The 20,248-nt window shown below is 42.6% G+C and overlaps 1 protein-coding gene across 1 annotated transcript in view; it reads left to right on the top strand.

Moving 5' to 3' along the window:
- Window positions 1-20,248, top strand: part of SORCS2 (sortilin related VPS10 domain containing receptor 2) — a 383,600-nt gene that overhangs the window by 15,375 nt on the left and 347,977 nt on the right. The window lies entirely within an intron of this gene.

The raw sequence follows: 20,248 nt of genomic DNA, 5'->3' as shown, positions 1-20,248 counted from the left end.
ATTTGAGCAATAATTAAAATGCTGTGTTAAATTAGGCTCAGGTAGCGCCCTGAAACGGGGCCTATCTGCTCGTGTGGGTGAGTTTGTCGCTGGGACAGAGCTGGGAGTTTTTATAGCAAAGTCAATGGGTGCCCTGTGGCTCCCATCCTTCAAACTGCAGTGTGCGAGTTGGTGCCCGCAGGAGGCCGGGATCGGGCAGAGMTGAGGCAGCGGCTCTTGTTGTTGCCTTGTGTTGCTCTTGGTAGTGCAGAAGTGTTGGTGGTTTTGAATGTTATGTGTCCTTTCACTTCAGCCCACGCCGCGCGGAGCAGATGAGGCTGTGAGAGCGTGGAGGGGCCTGTTGGCCGTGTAGTAGAGAGCTGCTCTCTGCAGCTCTTACATTGGGCTCGCCAGCCTTTGGGGAAGGGCTCCATGAGGGAATGAGGTTAAAAGGAAAGATCATTGAGCCTCTCTGTTGTTTGGAGCTCATGGCTTCCAACAAGCAGCCTCAGTTTAGTTAGGGCTGTTGTTTTCTTTCCTGGAGAAGAGAAATCACAGGAAGGCTAGAGTGACATTTCATCTATCTGATGGGAGTTCAGCCGAGCGCAGTGTGTAGTGGGTGATGCTCATTGGGAGCGAGCAGYAACGTGGCCCTCCGAGCCACGCTTGGCGAGTGTAGGATCCAGTTCCCTCAGGATGGCCATGGCCACGGACGGAGGCAGCGCRGGCTCTGCCGCGGGGCAAGGGGGAGGCCCAGTCCAGCTGCTGCTGCCACGTTCGAGAAACCCCCCTTGGGTCAGGATGGGCTGGCTCTGCCTGTGTCCATAAAGGCTTCAGTAACCAAGTATCTGCCCAAAGGATAGGGTGGGAATTTGCAGCAGCGCTCAAATTTTGATCATGAATTCAGAGATGGTAAAAAAGAAAGTGGCTTGCAGCTTAGCCATGCTACTAGTCAGAGATCATCCAGCAACTACTGGACTGATGCTAGAAACAATGTCAAGAGTGGATTCCCAGCCTAGATTTTTTCTATTTTCTTTTCTTTTCTTTTTTTTTAAGTACAAGAGGCTTGTATTAACCTTCGTTTTGAACAGTTCCTTCACATCTTTCTTCCTCACCTTACTGCCTGTCCATTGTGCTATTGCACTTCACATTTCATTGAGGAATGTATTTATCCCTTGTTCCTGCCTTTATCTCAATTTCATCTCCTCTCCTTCTGYTCTGTCTTGGCTTTATAACCATAAACTGTATGATTTGTAGCTGTGAAACTATGGGGAAATTGTTTGAAAAACTTCATGTGAGGTGAAGTTATATGGTATTTACTTGGTGGTGGTAATTCTGCTGGCCTGTAGCGATGAGATCCTGGCCTGGAACTGTTGCCCACTGCCTCCCATCTGTGCATTGGACCCGGCCTAAGCAGCTTGGCTGCCTGTTTGGGCTGTGCAGAGGAGGGTGAGCAGCATTCATTTCCTACTATTTTTATTAAAGCAAATGAGAATCATTCCTTATCAAAAACATTAGGAAGTAGAGAGCTTCCACCCACATTTGCTATCTAGTGCTTGTRAGGAAAAGTCATTACACAATAATGTTTTGATAAGGAAATATTGATATTATTATCTCCCAGCATAGCAGTGCTCTCTGGTTTCACTTCCATTCCTTTGTAGTTGTTGGAAATACTTGCAGAATCTGAGCAGCAGGAGTTTCTGTGTGCTGTGATATTGCCTGTTTCTCCAATGTGGAATAATTATGTGAACAGTGAGTATGGTCAGGTGCACTGGGCTCTCACATCCACTTTGGACACCCAGTGCCCCCCGTTCACAGCCCGTTCTCCGTGGCCCAATACTGCTGTGAGGAGGTGTGGTTTGCAATTGCTATAGTGGTACTGGTACCAGTGAGCATAAGGGTGCTCTGCCGACCCCCCCAAAAAAAGTGGGGGAAATGCGTAGATAAATCCCTATGAAYCCTGTGGGTATTTTTCCTGTCTTAATATGAGCAGAAGCAATGAAGCCTTCCCTGCAGAGAGGTATCCGGAGAGGCCAAAGTCTGTTGTAAGCCCCCATAGTTTTGCTGGGGTCTGTGAGCACCATCGTGTGTCTCCACTGCTCTGTAAGCAAGAGCATCACTTTTCTGCTGTGCAGTACGGCTCCGTGTTGGGGAGTGAGGCTGTTGTGTGGGAAAGGTGCATTTCCTGGCAGCGTCTTGGCATGGAGAAGCTGTCTGGTCTCTGAGTGATGCTTCCTTCTGCTTTGGAGTGTATCATACATTTTCCACAAATGAATTTTTTTAGCCTGAATGCGATGCTGTGCCACGTGGATCAATACCACTCCTGTGTGGCAAGATGTGCAGAATGCCAAATGCACTTGGCGGTCTGTTGCTACAAGGCAACTTAAGCTGAGCCAAGAAGCCTGCAACCAGCACTTTCATTAATGGTAATTATCTTTGAGCAGCTGTGATAGGAGCAGGAGCCTGCATGGTAATTAGCTCCAGTTGTTATGAGATGGGTTTCCAGGCTCCTGTACCATTTTTCTCTCTCTTCAAAGAAGAGACGGAGGGAATTATGCTAAATCCTAAGTCCTTGCTGTTAGAGAAGAGCTAGCTGCTTGCTGATCAGCTCAAATTAGGATGTTCTTCACATGTCCATGTGGTCTTGCTGCAGTCAGAAGCCATCCTGCATTTACATGGTTTGGAGCCTCTGCAGCAGTATTAGCATTTTCCTATCAGTTATCTCCACAGAGCTGTTGTTCTGTTGTTCAGTTTTAYGTTGCAGTAAATTAAAGCGGCAGCTCCTGTAGACCTGTTTCACTCCCATTTTTTGCACTGTGGTTAGAGGTAGGTGTGTGTGCCACTAATGAGCAGGTAGCAGTATAGAAGTATTACAGATACAGCCTCAGTCGTAGGTAAAATTGATGTTTCTATCAAGTAATAAAAACTTTCAGTAGAAGTTGTACTAGGTTTAAATAAACTTTTCTATTTTTCAAATATTTTTATAGAATGTTCTCTGTGTTTTGGTCTCAATATGTAGCATTTGAAGAGCTTAGCAAGTGTTTTATCTTTGCTGTAACATCTTTTGGGGAAATGAAACTGAGCTTGAAAGAATTAATAAAATTCTTATCGTGCAACAGAAATCCACTAAGCATTTGATCACCTCTGCTCTGTCCTAGGGTAATAACCATCGTTCTTATCTTGTACTGTTCATCTTCAAAACTTTGTACAAGCATTAGTTAATGAACCCTCGGAATACTACTTAACCATTAGAGGTGCATGATGGAAGAGTTGAGCATTATAGATGTTAAGCAGTACACTTTGTTGTTTGCTACTAGGTCTAGAGAAAAACGTTGCTGTTCTTTCAGAATAGCCAAGATTTGATACTTGCTCCTGTGCTTTGCTAAGGAGTCCTGAGAGTGGTCAGTGAGAATAGAGGGAGTTCAGCATTTTCATGTTGGATACCRGGCCCTCGTAGGGTTTGTCCTGCTGTTGTATTCCCTGGATTCTAAATTGTATTTCTGTGCCTGGCATTTATAGTGTGCTAGAGTGATTATTGACTTCTTTTCAAATTGCATGAGAGTATATGATAAAAATCTCTGTAGAGCAAGCAGAATTTTCATGGTATTACAGATCAGGTTGTAGAATACAGATCATTATTAGAAATGYCTTTCTTCTTTAGAAATGCCTTTCTTCTCATAGTTAAAGCTCTTTCTTTTTTTTCCCCCTTTCTGCTAGCTAAGGTTTTTTGCCTTTCTTTCAGAAATCTACCACAACAGTTCATCTCCTTATCCAGTCCTAGCAGAATTTCAGCATGTGCCATTTATGACAGTACCAAGAGGAGCCCTGATGCTTTGTGGAAATGGGTGGGAAGCAACTGGAGCAGAGGGTCAGCTTYTTTGAGCTTCACCTATTCTCCCACTTAGAAATAACCAAATCCATCCAAATGCTTTCCTTGAGCACATCTTTTTTCCCCACACTTCTTTCTTCTTTTTTATTTTATTTTATTTTATTTTTTGGCTAATCTTCTTGTCCAGCAGCTATTTGCATATAGGCTCTGTTAAGTTACAACTTAATAAGTGAAACCCCCTCCTTCCTTGGCTACATCTAGACCCCCTGGTGTCTTGTTAAGTGTTCTGTTACCAGTGAATGATCTTAATTATGTCTTGGAAAACATGGCTCAAGTCACAAGTCATTTACTCAAGGTTTGCACCCAGCAGGTAAACCTTTCAAATCAATTTAGGTTGCTAAACAGAAACTGCTTASGTCTCTTGATTGCTGATAACTTGCCCTCCCTATTAAAATCAGGAGGAGAAGATGTTATTCACCGTGTTTTGAAATGAAGTTGATTGCTGGTTAAATAACAGGATAGGATTTTAGTGGTCTCCTGGACTGGTGTATGTTGCCTGTAATTCCCCAAGTGTGCGTGCTATAACCTTGAATCATTGTAGCATCCTTCGTGGTGGCCAAAAGAAGGATAATGACCATGTGCAGAGGGAACCGACTTGCACGTTCAGAAGGGACACAGAGCATGTGCCAATGAAAACCTATAAATTACCAGCAACAGCATGTGATTGTAAACGACTAAACATGAAGATTTGTTGTTCTCTATAATCTTGCCAGTTTTACATGAGGTAAAACAGTACAGCTGTCCAAGAATCTCCATTTTTCCCGTGTGCATATRGTTATTTATTACAGCAAATACTCTAAAGATGGTAGTTGTTGAAGGCTTCCAAAGATGAATAGTTGTTCTTCTAGTTAAGGCAATAACTGTGGTTTTATGGACCTTGACTTCATGTAAACTTTCTTCCTATGTCAAAAGCCATAGAATATTAATTTCTTTGCTGTCATTATAATAATGTCTGTCCCTGTGCCCTTATTAATGAATGACAGCCATTAAAAATCCCGGACCTGCAAAAGTGGCACTTTCCAAAGCTGCCTGTGCTGGAGCAGCGAGGACACTGAGGACAGGGCTCCTGGGTTTTGGGGGAGGATCCCTGAATGTCCCATGGTCTGTTTGTGTTGTGCTCTTTGCTGCTGGTGGACCCCCAGATGCCCCCAGATAAAATCCTGGCTGTTGACAAATAATGGGAGAAAATGTCCCACCTCCTCCTGCCCCAATATCCACTTGTGAATGAACAAATGAAGCTAGGAAGCAAGCAAACAAACTCTTAGCAGACACAGACCTCCTTAAGCCTGGCTTAGCCCCTAACTTTTGGTGACAACGGGATGCCCAGGTCCTGTTCACCAGTGAGCAAATAGAGGGTTGTGAGGTTGCCAGAAGCACATTCTTGGTTTCTGCTGTGAACACTGATCTTCTGTGGTTATGACTGAGTTTCCAAAGTCTTCAATTTCAACAGGGTCTGTTGGCATGAACATTCCTAGTATTAGAAGTGGTTATGGTGCCCGTGGCAAACTTAAATGCTGACRTGTGTTTGTGTACCTGGGACCAGGGACTCCTGTTTTATCTTGAGGTGCATGTTTTGCTTTATAGTCCCTTGATAAGCCTGCGTACCTTTGACAAAACACTTTATTTTAAATTTGAACTTATTAATGGGGAATATTGATACTTATTAGTGCTGTACTTTGGTCTTCGTCTCTGATTGTGTTAGTATAGAGCTTCTGACTTCAGCATGACTTTTTTTTTTTGCAGAAAACACAAAGCTTGCAGAGAAACTCTATTGACAGTAGGATTTTATAAATACAATTCTATGCCTGTTAAGATTTTTGTCACATAGAAATAACATCAACACACACTCACACCCACCCACAATGGAAAGGCTGATTTTTCAGGTAGGTGAAGTAAAAAGAAAATCCTGTCAAATATTATGCAGGATGCTCTATCATGGTTTTTGAGATTAAATCTTTCTATTTGTAAAGTTGAATTTACATTAAAAATTTATCCTTTTGTCAATGAGTTTTGCTCAAAACCCTGTCCACATAGTGGAGAGAGATTAGAATTATTAGACACTATTAAAGTATACCAGCAACAACAAAAACCAAGAAGTGTGACTTCTGCAAGCAAGAGGCTCTTGAAAGCATCTGAAGGGGCAGTTGTGTGTGTAGGGAGCACTAACAGTCACCAGGAGGTATGTGGCTGTAAAAAGGGGTATGTGATATTGCTTGTGAATATTGAGGTCATATGGATTCTTCTGGTATTTGGCATTGGGGTGTTGATGGAAAATGAGGGGCTCGTTTTGGATAAATGCCTAAGTAATAGTCTGAGAAGCTGCTGAGACTACAGGTATGGTGGTTGAAGCAGTTGCCGAAGTAGAAACTATGATTTTTCTGCTCTAATCTGTAATAAGGAGTAATCGGGCTCTTTAATATCTGCAACATCCTCTTGATTTTCCTTTCTGTTCAAAATAAGTGATATGTTTCCCTATTTTTCTACCATTCCCCAAATTCAGTGTAGATCTGGATTTACTTTTGCTTTCTCAACTGCAGCTAAAATCTGGTTTGTAAATAGTTCCTGAGCCTTCCCCTGCCATCTGATGCCTCGTTTGCTTCTTAATGGTCATGATGCAACTAACTCCCTGTGCACCAGATGACTTTTCCCACCACCACCACCCTTGCCATAGARTTTCCACCCTTTCTTGCAGCTTAAGGGGAGCCAAGGATGTGCCTTGGCACTTCCTAAGCAGCCTTGATCAAAGGGGAGGGAGCTGACAAGAGTTATGGTAGTTTCCTGTTCAGGCTATTTGTTGTGGTTGTTTGTTGGTCTCCACATGCTTTCCTTTCTGGTTTTGTAATACAGACCTCTTTAGCCACTCATTTCAGTCACTTCTATGTATGTACATTATGGGGAACATATTCCCATTGATATCAAGGGATTTATTGGAATTCAGGAAGTGGTGCTTTGCATCAACACTCGTTGACACTCTTTAAATCCTTGATCCTCTTCCATAACAATGTAGTGTCAAAGATGCTGAAGGTTGGGCAGTACCACTTAGTGATGCAGGTACTCTCTTCACCAGCCCATACATCCACCCTTGTTTACTAAAAAATGAAAAGAAATCCAGAAGTTTTGCTTATTACTCATAGGAATCCAGACACTTCATTCTGTTGTGTGTGCAGGCACTGCCTCTAACCTGCCTGCCCGAGTGTGGCAGGAACAGTGGGAATGTGACTGGGCAGTGGGAAGGCTTCGGGAGGACCTCGGTGAGCTGCAGTTCTAGATTTTTACCCTGCCACACCATCAGCATCACTGATAACGTGCTAGGATGCTTTTTCATCCTGCATCTCTGTGGGATGGCTGGTTAGTTGCTTTAGTCCTTTCCCTTCCTTTTAGAGTTATGTGTGTGTGTGTATATATATATGTATATATATTTAATCACCAAGAATAATCCAACTAGCTTCTTAATAACTATGTGAAAGCTTTCTCTGCTTGCCCTGGAAGGGATCCATCCATTTTATTTTCCCAGTTAGTTTCTTTTGTAGTTGTAGGGCCATCTTTTCACCTTTTCTCCCTAGAAAGGATACTTTTYCCCCTTATTTATTTATTTTTCCTTCTCTCTTAAATATAGGGCTGCTGTCCTTAAGTCATAAGGTGCTGTTCAGCTGTGACTACAAGGGATCATTATGTGCTGTGCTGCCTGGTGTTTGGAAGAGATGACAAAGGTTTTAATTTTAACATTTCATTGGTGTTCTTCCCACTCAAAGCATGAGGTAAAGGCTTTATGATCTCTGACCCAAACTACATGCACTGAGAGCAGTTCTAGTCCTATCTATGGTTACTCAATAGGTGCTCCCCAGGTACGAGTCCGCACTCCTCTTCATTCATTGTCTGAAGCTTAATGGCCCAGTCTTAAGTGTTAAATGCTTCACTGTTCTATCCAGAGCTGTTTCAGTCCATTTATTTTTCTGCAGCAGTTCTGCCCTGGGAGAAGAGAGCAGCCCTTCCAGACTAGTGTACATGAACTGATAGGGTTTCAGAAATCTTATTTTCCTTACTGCCTCATGGTAGCCATGCTCARGTATTTGCAGATACCGAGATCGGTGCTGCATATCTGTCTCTTGCTCAGCAGAAGTCCTGCAACACGCTGGGGAAGCTCCCCAGTGCTGTGGTGGTGCCCTTGCTGGGCACACGGTGCTGCGCAGCTCGCATTCGGTTCAGCTCGCTATTATAGCAGGAGACAAACCTGCTCTTGAGCTGCTCCAGTCTTAGCTTCCTGAAACTGGAAACCAATATTGGTGAGCCAGCACTAATTCTTCRAGCTGTCCATGCGTTGTGTTGCCAGAAGACCAGTCTAATGCTTTTTTCCACCCTTTTTAGACGGCTGGGATAATCCTGAACTACTATCTTTTTTCTTCTCCCCTGCAAGGAGTGTCCTGAACTACTGTTTATGGTTTATGTCACAGTTGTGTTTTGATTGCCCCCACGTAGCTGTACCTACTGATCACTCTGACTGTTTTACCATTCCCAGCCCTTATCTTTATCCAACTAGCACCAAGAATTGGTATAAATGGGAGATCTCAACTGGAGACTTTAAGGTCAAAGAATGCTTTCATATTCATTGTAGGGATATCCTTGGGCACTCTGTGATGTCCTGAATACAATACGGAGGTGACCTGAGCCACCAAAAAAGCAATTGCTCACTTACTAGGTATGGTAATAAATCTGTGTGGTAAAGAGGCCTGCTTTCCATGGAACTGCTTTCCACCAGATCTATTTTTTTTCCTCCTTCTGTAAATATGTTAGGAATTCTTGTGATGCCCTCAATAAGAGAGGGACAACATCTAGCCCCTTTTGGTACAACAGCATTAGAAGTACTGATTCTTAAAAAGAGTGTGCAGAGCTGCCTGACTCCCCAGGAACCAAGCTATGCCTGCATGTGTCAGAGGCTGGTGATGGGTTTTATGACTGATTTACTCCTAAAAGGAAGAGGAAAACTGCTAAGGAAAGATAGATAAGGATAAAGATAAAACTGCTAAGGAAAGGTCCTTAGCAGTTGGGAATGTTTTACACCATGAATGAGATCTGCTTCAGAGCCTCATCTGAGTGCTCTGGTTCTGCAGCCCTTGCTGTCTCCCTGGGTTTCAGAGCAGGTGTCTGGACAGCTCTTCACGTTGGCTGCTCTATTAATGGCCACTGGTTACGCGACCACATCATCTGCTTCTCAGTYCCCTGGTGTGGGCTGCAGTTTGATCTCAGGTGGTCTTTGACTTCATGTTATCTGTAAATATCAGCTAGTTGGGAACTTGCTTTGGAAGTCATCTCTTATCTCATCCCCAGGATACCAGTGAGTAGCTTGCCCATGGACCTCTTAATRCACTTCGAGCAATTGTTTCCTGAATGGCTGCATCTGGTGTGAAGCAGTTGCCCTGGGGCAGAGTTACAGCTAGTATCTAAGAAAACCTCAGTTTATGTTCCTACTTAACTTGTAAAACTTAATGCATAGATAGACCTATGGACCAATAGATTTGTGGTGTTCTTGGGTGCATTAAGAAGGTCCCTTGTGAATTGTTTGCAAGCTGACTTGTCGCCGCCCATCTCTTCCCTCTTGCACCTGGGCCCAGAGCTCTGCCTGGGCTGCCCTCGCCAGCTCTGGCCCGGCGGCCTTGGCTTAAGCTGAGCTGTCCCGCGGGGATCGCGGCCTGGCTGTATCTGCAGTGCATGTGGGCACGCGGGATTGGGCCCCTTTAGGCCTTCCAGCTTGTTCTTCCTTTCTGTGTTGTGGGAAGCTGCCTCCCACCCCAGCAGAGGTCCKATAACCCTGCAGAGCTGCCTCCTGCCATCTTTGTGAAAAAAAGAAAGTCACCATTTATTCAAAACTCTGGTGTGCCCGTGTTCTGCGTGGCAAAGGTTGGGAGGGAAAGACCTCAGTCGGCTTGGGGCTTGTGTTAGTGCAGCTCTGTGGCAGGGTATCTATTTCTGGCTGCATACAAGGAGCTTGTGAGCAAGTGGCCTCCTTGTACGGCACACAGTGTGTGTAGCAGAGGAGTGAAACAAGAGGCCAAAGAGGAGAGGACATCGAACACGGCGGGTAGGTGGTAGCTTGGTGTTAGTAGGTGTTGCAGATGCCCTCAGCAGAGAGCTCCTGTGGCCAACCAGTCAGCAGAGCAGCAGTGTGACAAGGGAGATGGTGGCTTGTACCCCCAAAATGAGCTGGCCGTGGGTTCACGTGGTCCTTGGTGAACAGTCCAGGCTGGTGTTCGAGCAACCTTGTCTCTTGTGCATGGACCTGAAGGAGCTGCTTGATAATATATATGTATTTTTTCCCTATCATCCTATGTTGCACATCCTAATTATATTTTATTCATTAAGCCAACTTACTTAAACACATTTCTTAATAGTGTGCTGCCTGGAGCTGTTAAATACTATTACTGAGTAATTAGATAGTTTAAAAAAGAAAACTGTKAAAGCCTGTGTAGAATTTGGAAGACTTTTTTTTTCCCCTTCTTGGGCTCTTTTTTTTCTTTTTTTTTTTTTTTCTTGGAATAGTGAAGAGTTCAAAAATTCAAGGGAAAACAGGTAAAGCTGAAAATCCAGGCTGACAGTTGGCCCCGATGTGCATCATGGTGCTGTGTGGGTGGTTTTTCCTTTAAACATACAATRATGAGTGCAGAGGCTAGGGTGTCAGTCTGGCTTTTTGGCTTTTGTCCAGAATCTGACTGTAAATCAGCTTCTTAATGCTGTGAAAACTTGGAGGTTCTTGTAAATCAGCTTTCTTTTTAAATAATGCAGTGTATAGTGAAGAAGAGGAGGCCACTCTTGGAGGCTGCGATACCTCCGGCCTGGCGGGAGGTGCTTGGGAAGGGCCAAGGCTGGATGTGGGCCCTCAGCTGGGGAGAACGTTCATGTGGACTCCAGCAGGGTCACTCTGCTGCTCAGCCCTTGGGAGTCAGTGACTATCTGAATGTGCGTGTGTGTRTGTATACTTTGTGTGTGTGCAAATATTAATACTTATCAGTGTGTTTGTATATTTGTATCAGTGTCTTTTATATCTTTCCTTTTGAATAACTGCTTACTTGCTCAGCACTTCTCAGGTCTTCTTTGTGCATAAATACTGTGGCATAACTGTTGTGAATGAAGAAATATATTTTCTGTAACAGCTGATTAAATGCAGTGAAATATGAGGTAAGAAACTATTGATGCCGTTTCCTTTGGGTTTGCAAAGGTTCCTTAAAACCCGGATTTGCATTTTATTGGTGGGAGCCTGGGTCCCACAGGAAACGGGAGGCACTGAGGGAGAACTCGCCCATTCTGGTGACTTGCCTTTCTTCAACACGCTGCTTCACTGTGCAGTGTGTTCTGTGGATGCAGTGAGGCTTCCTATTGTTTCATTTTATTTAGTCATTGAGTGCAGATCTCTGGGGGAATGAAAGTGTGGGCCCTTTGAGTGAAGTGCTCTTGAAACGATGGCCATGCAGAGCAGCCCGTGCACGCTGACCTCTCATCTCCTCTGGAGCACCCATGAGCCAACAAACGCCTTCCCCACGAGAGGCAGCATCTCCTGTCCTGCTCCAGTGCTCCCCGTTTGATCTGCAAAACAAACGGATTGTGCTCTGATGGGAACATCTTTAACACAAGTTCCTCTTGAGGCCTCCTTGAGTGAAGTCAAGGTTATTGGCATCCAGTGTCTTTGAGCCAGAAAATAAATCTCCTGCTTTACAAGTTGCTCTGCTCTTTGGAATTCCCCTGAGAGTGCTAGATCCAACTTTCAATGAGAAGACAAAACTTTTAAAGAGCTGATTTAATTTGGCCTTGTGCTTCACGGAGCACTAAGAACAATGTGCACTGCAGCTGCTTTGTACTGCAGGGGCTTTGGAAGAAATGCTTGGAATGGGCGTAAGCTTTGGGTAGCCATTCATTTGCAGTAGGTCAAACATCTCCTAGGAAAATGTTGTTGRCATGCTCCTTTTTTTTTTCTTTTAAATGTACACATCCCTCTAAAGAAATTATAGGATGGAACATAGTAATAGTAGAAGAAATCTACTAGATCTCTCCCCTAGAGAGCTCTTACCTGTTCCTGTCATGTTCCAATTGCTGTATAAAACCATAGAGCTCTCATATTGGAGCCTCTCGAGGGAACTGCCAAGAACTTGAGACTAACTTCAGGATGTTTAGAGGCAATTCATTGTATGCTCCAGCTTTTTGTATTTTTATTTTGCAAACAATTTGCTTCATTGGGAGACAAGTATCTGTGAGAACATTGATACCCACCTTTCTATTGTGATACTACATTCTCTAAAGTAATGTCTGTTCTTCCTTATCCATATATCCCATTCCAGCAGCTGGTGCTTTCCAGACCCCGAGGGGTGATGTTCCCTACACCACCATGGCACAGACCTGGGGGCTGGCTAGCTTTGTGGCCATGGATATGCTTGGATTTTTTTATTTTATTTATTTATATAGAAAGCAAACTTGTGGGTTTTTGTGTGTGTGGAGGAGAAGTTCATCTGCCAGAAAATGAAGGATGGTTGAGCCAAGGACAAACCAAACCAGTCGTCTTGTGGCCTGGGGCTTTTTATTTACAGGGGAAAATACTGTGCTGTGGTTTTGGTTAGTCTGGGTCTGTGGGTTGGAGGGACAACCTGAACTTTTCAGAGTCTCTGCTGTGAATAAATATCCTGCTTGCTTTTTTTCCTAATGCTCCGTTTGAAAGCAATTGTAGTGAATTCCTACTTTGGAGCTGGYGGTGTTTTTTGGCAGACTTTTTGCATGTGGGTGATGAGCTTTCAGCTGTACCATTTTGAGTGTTGCTCACAGAGGAGGGAGAGAGAGAAAAACAATACAAAAACCAAACTTATTTCTCATTTCTTTCCTCCTCCAGAGCATGAATGGCTTTTCCTACCTCAACTGGACTACRAATTCTCCAAAGGTCCCTTCCAACCTCAATGATTCTGTGATCTCTAATGAATTACTGATAAAACTATTTGGACAGAAGCAAAATAGCAACTTGATTAAAATTTCTGTTTCAGTAATGTGATTCAGGCATTTGGAGTAAAAGGTGGGGTACACAGTCACTATATTTGGAAAAAATATCAATTTAGGTATCCTCATTCTTTTCCCCTTTTCATCCTCATCCTTTTCATCCTCTTGCATCTAGCTTGATTTTTCAGTAAAGCACAACTACCTCTGGTGGGAATGCAGAGTTCATCCTAAAGGGAGTTGGAGAAAGGAGCAGCTGGAAGGTCTGGTCTTGTAGTGGACTCCAGCTGGGTCAGGAATGGTTATAKTTTATCACTGGTGTTGTGTGTCTTGCAATTTAAATATGTTATCACATAAACAAAAAGTCCATTAGTACATAGGAATATTAATGGTAACTGTAAAATGATCCTACCTAGTATTCATAGCATCAGGAATGGTGAATATATAGTGATCAAAATACTGATAGTGAATTTGATCTGATAATGCAGGTACTTCCCCAACTCTCAGTATCAAAACAGTCCCATAAAATGGAAGCACTTAATTTGCTACTTAGACGGTGAGCTTTCTGATGCCTGGTAGAGTAGAACAGTAAAAATTGGGCACATTTTGTCCAAGAAAAGCATGTTTAAAACAATATCAGTAGTTTTGGTAGTGTTCTCTTTCCTGCCTGAAATTTGCTATTCTGAACCAGATTATTTTCAAGTTACAATTATGGGAGCTATAAGGGTAATGAAAGATATTTGAAACGCTAAGGAAATATTACAGTTGAGAGACTAGAAAATAGTTTCAGAATTGTCCTGYGCTTTGCAAGCTTAACAGGAATTGTCTCATGGCTGAAATATTTGCACTTTGTCTCGCAGATTCCTTTCCAGCTTTTCATTTTAGAGCCTCACTTCATCCTCTTGTCCTCGACCTAGAACACAATGTCTCATCTGTATGGATCAGCCGGAGCCTTGCTGGCTGTAGCAAAAACGTCTCTCCTGCTTACGGGAACAAAGAAAGAAAGAAATCCTTTTGTTATTAAGGGCTCTTCTGTTTCTRTCTCAAGACTCAAGTAGACAGAAATTAATCAGCTTCTGTCTGTTGATTGTAAACTTTTCTTTTCTTTTATATATTATATATGTACACAATTTTATCTGTAGTGGAGAATACTGCAGTAGTTGCCCCTTCCTGCCAGCCATCTCTTGTTGATGAGCATGGAGGAGGACTGCAAAATTCTGGATAAACTGAAGCTTGAGCCACAGCTGCAGGTTTTTATGCTGGGCCTCTCCGTTGCTACTTGCTTTTGGGGAGCCTTCCCCTCCAGCTTCTGATGTAGATGTTTACAGTGCTCATTTTTAGAGGCTTTTTCTTTCTCTTTTTTTTCTCCCCTCTCATCTTTGGCACCCTGTTCARCTAGCAAAAGCTTCTGAGAGAGCCTGGTGAAGGCTGCTTTACCATCTTGCCGCTCAACATGATACYTGACCCCAAGGTAATGTCTAGTGTTCGGTGGGTATTGCTTGGGCCACTAACATGCTGGAACAACTGCTTGGAATGAGGCAGGAGCCTGGGCTTGGTCCTTGGCAATGGGCAATTTCTGCCCCACTTCTCCTACCACCTTCAGCCAGGCAGAGGTGTTTGTCCTCCTGGACCTTCAACCCCCACGTGYGTGTGCAGCTCAGCTTGCCTTGCTGAACCCATGAGGACAGTTGGATAGAGCAGCTTGCTGTCCCGTGTCACACTCTGCCTGAAACGACCAGTTTGATTTTCCCATTRGTGAGATTGCTGCCTCTGGAAGAGCACGTCTGGATGAACAAGGGCTGAGCAATCCAAAGATTGCTTGCTCTGCAGCCAATTCCTCTTCATGCCACCTCAGTTGAGGGGTTAGACCTACTGGCTTGACAGTCCTTCAGCATTGTTAAATGCACTGTATATGTGGGTCAGGTGGCATTATGAAGACCTGGGGGAGTTCTGGGGCAGGGATGTTTTGCGGGTTCTGTGTTTGTGCAGCAGCCAGAGCAGAAAGCCCCATCCTCCCATTAGAGATCTAGTGTGCAGCGCAATCATGAAGATGAATGACTTGTCAAAGTGCAGAATGACTATTTAAGTTTAAAAAAAAAAAGTGAAAAAATGTGACCTATCTTGTAGCTACTTTTTGCAGGTTCCTTGTCTTCTCATAAAATTTTGGCATTTAAGTAGCTCTAGATGAATCAAAATCAGAATATGCAGAACAGAGGAGACAAGGGGCTCGCCATTCACCAAACTAACCAACCTGACTGTCCTCCCTGTTGTTTCTGTTGGTTTCCATGTGCCTTTGCATCTCTTTCATCTCCTCCCATCAATCTGAAACTGTCTTTACTCTTTTTTTCTTCAGGATGCTTCTGAACTTCCACCCTGTTGTGGCAGGCCCATCATTGTTTTCCTTGTTTCAGAATGATTTTCCTTATCCTAATTGGACTTTCAGCACTAATGAGGAATTTGACTGACAGGAGAAATTGTAAAACTGCCTAGACCTCAAATGGAGTCAAATTCTTAACTTAAAAAAAAGAAAGATAGGAGACCACCACCATTGAGGGTGGTGGTATTTTAAAGGCAAAAGAAAGGGCTTTGGAAGAGAAATTTGCAGCCCATTGCTTAAGGCTGATGCCTGTTGGACCCTCATATTGTTGGTCCATATAAACTTAGTCTTATTACAAGCTTCCCTTGCCTGGTTCTTCCTGCAGCTTGTTCCTTCACGGAAGATGTTTTGGTATCTTTAACTTTATTTACATCTGGATGTTGTGGGTACAGATTTACCAAACTAAGATACTGCATGAYTGAAAGGAGCTTTTTCATATTCCAGTTGAAGGATCCACCATCTGGGATTTTAGTAATTAGACTCTAACTAATTAGGTATAATAAAGCAGCATAATGTCAGCAGTTTGAAGGAAAAAAATACCATGTAATACATGGCTGATTATTTTTCATTGCTTAATTGTAAATGTTTTTCATGTCCTGGACATCCATGATTTCCTATCCTAGTAGGTTTTAAAAATCTTCTCAGTCATTCTTGATACTACTTTGGTTGCTATAGTGAAACCAATTTCCTGTTTCAAATTATTGTACTTCAGAGGTATATGGGTCTTTTTAATCTCCCCCCCCCCCCCTTTTCAGTCTTTGATTTCACAGATGCTCCTGCTGCAGCACTGGAATTCCTATATCCTTAGTCTGTTCTGCCTGCTATCTGATGGAAAGCAGAGTGCATATATACCTGTTCCCCGCCAGCATTAATGGAGCTTTCTGCTGCGTTATTGTTCCCCTCGCTGAACACTGCTCCGTGATAAGGAAGTCTGGTAAAATTGAGTTTAGTTTGTTACGTGTTGCTGGCCTGGAGAAGCCCAGGCCCTTCGCCTTGACCCAACACGAGCAGCTGTGCCCAGCAAAGTGGTGCTAGATGTCATTTTGGGTGAGATGCTGTTAAAAGTCAGTACCACAAGTCCAGTTGGGAGAAGCCTTCTTAACGTAGCATAGCAGTGATTCAATTCAGACTGAAATAGCTCAGTTTTGGTGATGCTACCTAATAGAAAGGCACTGCAGAAGAGTACGCGGTGGTCGGATTTCCCCTTGTTTCTATATACATGACAGTCCATGGGATGTTTCAGTCTGCTGCGGGGATGGAGCTCCTTCCATGGAGATGTCACTGCCCTTGGCTTCTCTGTGCTGCATCCCGCTTGTTCTTACCTCCCTTGGAGGGCAACTCTGACCACATGTATGTTACAATTCATGSTACATTTTGGTCTCCTTCCCTTAAGATGGCATTGCTGTGTTTACCTTGATCAGCAGAAAATGTAGGATTTCGTATGTGATACAACAGATACAGCCCAAGCAGCCTCAGTTCATAGGTTTGTATTGCTGAATGCCTTCCTGTTGAGGAATCTTCCATACAGATGCTTTGTAAGCTGTTTTTGATATGCAGCACATACTGAAGATAGGGTGGMTTTAAATATATTGTTAGAGTTTCAAAGCAATAGTAAAGAAACTCATTACTGAATGTAAGTAAGGTAAAAAGGAAAAGGTTCCAGGTGGTATTTACAGAATTTCCATATGGGCAGCAAATGCACCGGGGAAGGCACATACAGCAGATCAGAAGGGGATCAGTGTGACAGGAAGGAAGTAATGGGTATAAAACTGAAGGAGAAATAGGAACTGAAGAAGGCAGGTTTGTGTGGGTCCTGGGGTGAGTTCATGTCTCGTGGGATTATGCAAAGAATTAAGCAGGGTGGCAGTACTCTCCATGTAACATAGAAGGAGCTGAGAATTCGTGGCATTCTCATCTATTCGTGATATTCCACTTCATTTTCTTTCCAGTTTAGACACTCTCTTGATTCTTATTTTTTTTCTCCTGCTCAATTCACYAGCTAATGTGGTGGGTCTTATGCTGTTTGTTGAACAACATTCCCGCTTTTCCGAGCRCTGTCCTACATCTATTTATCATAATCTTCATTTGCACTTTCAYGTGCAGGCTGCTTGTTTAGCTTTTCCTCCCAGGCCTTTAGTTCAGTTGTATTTTCTTGTGGGAAAGAATTTCTTCTTCCTACAGAAGTAAATTTCTTCTGTCAAATACTGAATTCTTCAGGTTTCTCCAGGTTTATTTTAGTATTATTCCCTTGAAATTCATATTTAAGGCTCTGCTTTGATAGTAAGGGGAAAAAAAGGGATCTTTCTGGGGACAAGTAAAGTTCCTGCAGTTGGCAGAGGTTGGTTCCCAATGAACTACCTGCAGTACCTGCCTTCTCTGCCAGAACCTGCCCCATGCTGTTGTCTTCGTGTCTGTGCTGCTGTTTTGGGGTAGCAGCTGCTCACTGGGTTATGTTTTATTGGCCTGCGTGTGGGCATAAACCCCATGTGAGGGTTGCTCTGATCTGGTCTTAACAGCTGAAAATAGATGTAGTTTTGTCTGTCACTTTTATTCTTTAGACCTCTTCAAAGAGAAGTGAACTGTGATTGTGCTGGGTGAAAAGGGTCTTGTGCTTTTTAAGTTTTATACTATAGCACAAGGGACAACTTCATTCCTTTCTTCTTTTTTCAGTGCTTTTTATTGATGTTGGGAATTTCAAGCCTTGTCTAGCTCAGAGGATTCCACAGGATTTATCCTGTTTCTCTCTCTTTTGTACTTGTCTGGCTTYGTGCTGCTTACTGGTTTAAAAGGGTCTCTATTAGCTTTTTAACATAAATTGTGGTGCTTTCTACTCAAGCTGCTGGTGCCTGCACTAGTCATCTCTGAGGGTTATTTTAGACCAAGCTAGGAAGACCAGTCAACCAATTTCTTCATATTTCAAAACTTTAAATTTTTCTTTGTAAATTTTGATTTGGAAACAGCAAACCTGAAAGACAATGTAAAATTAATATTTTTCTAGTTGCAGAAAGTGTAGCATTCTGAAGAAATAAAAGCTGAGTTCAAATATGAGTCATCCCATTATACCAGATGAGAATATTCTTGAAGTCCTGCTTTGCTTGATTAAAAAGAGGAGGGGGAGGCAGAAGCAAGGATGAAAACAGAGGAGCATAAAGCCCTCCTATACTAGAGAAGAGGAGCCGGCTAAGAAAAAAAAACTAGTATAGTTCTTAGGAAAAGTTTTAAGAAAGAAAAAGTTCATAATTCTAACAGAATTTCTCTGGAAAATAATCAGTGACTTATGTTACACTTGCTACAAAAGCCTAATGTTCCAAAAATGGAACCTTTCCTTTGTGCTTTTGATCTGTGAACGTAACTGCAGGCGAAATTCAGGCCATACTGATGTCAGAACGCCCAATTCCAGACACAAATCAAATACTTAAGGTATAAATTATTTAAATTGCTGATATAGTCATTTCCGTAAAACATACAGACACAAAAGGGGAGAACAGTTAAGACTCAAGGTCAAAAATCAGTTTCTTAATATGAAGTGGCTAGTAGTAAAAATGTTTAGTTTCCTGAAAGTCATTTGTTTTTCAAGTAGAAGACTCTTATGGTAAGGGTATTTTTTACCCAATGCACTTGGCCTTCTGCCAATAGATGAGAGCTCCAGATTGATACTAATGAAAGAAATATTAATGCACCGTAGCATGTCAATTATCTTGAAAAGGTCTCCAGCAGCCATTTATCACTTAAATTTCACATCTTATAGCTGGGGACCAAATTGTGTAACATGTTAGAATAGTTCTGCCAAATTTGATCCATCATTAACTTTCATTTGTTGATAATTTGGACATGAATTTTTATTTAAGTTAGGCATCTTTGTCAACTTGATGAAAACACTCTGAATTGTCATGTTGTCATAATTGAATGATGCTGTTATCTAGTTGCAAGTGAACTGTATTTTGAAATGCCTTTAAGGATATGTCCCCTAGGGAAAAGAATGAAAATAAAATATTTCTAAATAAAATATGGAGGAAAAAAAGCGGGAGGTTATACCCTAAATTGGGTGGTACTCTGCTGTATCATGCTGAAGAGCTACTTAGCTGGGTCTTCTTTCCACTCATCAGTATTTTCATTGCTTGGAAGCCTGGTTGCTGGAGGTAGTTATGAAGGTAACACAGGTGGATTGTGTGGGTTGGGTAATATCTGAAGTTCCAAAAAACACGAGTCCCTTGTAGGTGCCATAATGCAGCTACAAGTCTCATCACAGAGGAGCCAACAAGAGCGACAACTSTTGTTGGCTCGGCCTTCAAATAAAGGCAATCCCCAGCAGGATTTGCCAAGGAAGGTCAACGAAGAAGCAACCACCATCATAAGACTGSGGGAAATCCTTTGGTCATTGGAGTGCAAAAAATAATGGCTACCTTTATTCCCTAGAAAGGGGAACAGCTGGTAGTTTGTGGAAATGTGTGGTAAAAGAATTCCATGTTGAATCAAATATACYTAAGTAACCAACAGATAATTTGACAAATGTGGGTGTTTCCTTCATATGGTATGAATTAAAAATAGAAGAAAAAGGACAGCAAAGAATTAAGYGAAGTCTTGCTATTGAGAAGACACAAATTAGTTTTCCTTTAGACTGTTTATGGTATGTCTGATTAGTAGTCTCACCTATGCTTGCATGAACAGTGCAAACAAATTCTTCATGCAAAGCACAAGGCTGTGATGTATACAGTTTTAGTGTCTGTATTTGATTTAACTTTCTCTTCTGAGGACCTCTGTCAGTATAGGGTGCACAAAAAGCCTTGATGATGACCCTTTCTTATCACTTGGTATAGTGATTAGATCCTAGCATTGCAAGCCAAGAGATGATGCCTGCCTTGTCTCTCCAGTATCCAGGGTATTGGAAGGTGAGTGTAGACTTTGGATAAAATACCTAATCAGGACATGCTTGGAGTGCAGTKTAAACAACCTTGGAGTACAACTTAAAGACCCTTGAGCTCCTCAGGTTTCTGGAAAAGTTGACTAGCTCAGACAGAGCAGACTTTGCTGCTAGACAA

Source organism: Nothoprocta perdicaria, unplaced genomic scaffold (genome assembly GCF_003342845.1).
Source record: "Nothoprocta perdicaria isolate Ctin4 unplaced genomic scaffold, notPer1 scaffold_14, whole genome shotgun sequence".
Taxonomy (NCBI): domain Eukaryota; kingdom Metazoa; phylum Chordata; class Aves; order Tinamiformes; family Tinamidae; genus Nothoprocta; species Nothoprocta perdicaria.
Note: the sequence above shows the minus strand (reverse complement) of the source record. Positions and strands in the feature narration are given on the sequence as shown.